Genomic DNA, 1,581 nt, shown 5'->3' on the forward strand with positions numbered 1-1,581 from the left:
TAATAATAGTAACATGAATGATCCTCACGCGTTCTGAGGAGCAGAATGCAAGACATATGATGAGGAAGATGATTTTTCAAAGTCTGATTTCCAGGCCATAAAATCCTCCATTGTATCAAACTTCCTCATTTTAACTTCAATAGAGTGATTGTGGTTTTCCTGCAAGTGCTTGATTAACTGATCAATGTTGGAAAATCTATAGCAGTACAAGTATATATGGTAATAAAAATAAAATTAAAATAGCTACTGACCTGCAACAGCACTCTGTATTAGTAACGCGGTAGCGTTATTAGTAACGCGGTAGCGTTACTAAGTAGGATTCACCCCCAAACAAAATGGCTGCCACGACTTTTGCAGCCTTGCTATACCGGGAAAACGAGCTCCAATGCTTACCAGACTTTATAGAGGACCTTATCTTGACCAGAGGACTCCAATGGTACAACTAGCGTGGCTCTAGACCTTGTCTAAGTGAAAAGTCAAAAATCGGCGAACCGGCCGTTTTGTTCAGCCACCTTTTTTCATCTTCATCATCTTCATCATCAAGTCCTGTCAATCCAGTTGTCGGTGTGTATCTCAGTATCAGTTGGTGCTACGAGGATAATTCTTACACCAATCTACTCCAACAGTCTATGCGCAGGTCCATGTCCCATCAGATCATTCTTCAAGTAAGGAAAAAGTGATACTGTGACTGCTGGATCGAGCCATCTTAGCTGCATGCCGCCATTTTGTTAATTAAAGAATCTTGCCATGTGCTCCAAAATTTGGGTGTGGTCGCGCATGCTCAGATCTGCAGCTCTGGAAGAAGCAAGTTATTTTTTACCAAGCTATGCTTGGAATCAACTTACTGCAATACTTTATGGAGGTTTCCAGCTAAAAGAAGGTATTGATTTATATGTTACTGTTTTATCAAGTGTTATTTTATTTTATTTTAAAAACAAACAAGTAATTAATGTTATGACTTAGTGATATGCAATGATAATTATGAACTTGACAACAGCCTGGAAGAACAGGAATAGCAGGGAAGATGGACACTCTTAGCTCACAGATTCTTGAACAAGAACTTGTGTCAAGACTAGTATTAGTTTCACTTGTCATTAGTATAGTTGATATTCCTTCAGCATGTCTATTCTTAGACTAATAATAGTAGTAATAGCACCATGGGATGATAATATGAGGAGGCAATGATCTTTCCACGATAGCCACAGTAGACTACGATAGCAGAGCATCTCAATAGATATAAAAATAAATAAATATATCACGTGATCTACAATAAGAAAATGTCTGATTTAAGGTGGTGTTGCTACAGTGTCCTGACGTCGTTGCAGTGCTATGAATACAGTGATAATAATAATAAAGAAGATTATTGTTTGTGTAAAATCAACAAGTATCACAATTGCAACTAAAGAAATACTATAAATATTATTTTAAAAATCAACACAAACAAGAACATAAAAAATTAAAAAAAACAAGATGAAGTAGGATTCCGAACAACCAACAAAAATACGAAATATTATTAAAAAATCAACACAAACAAGAACATAAAAAATTTAAAAAAACAAGATGAAGTAGGATTCCGAACGA

The sequence above is a fragment of the Amphimedon queenslandica genome, unplaced genomic scaffold, assembly GCF_000090795.2.
Source record: "Amphimedon queenslandica unplaced genomic scaffold, v1.1 AMPQUscaffold_13216, whole genome shotgun sequence".
NCBI lineage: Eukaryota > Metazoa > Porifera > Demospongiae > Haplosclerida > Niphatidae > Amphimedon > Amphimedon queenslandica.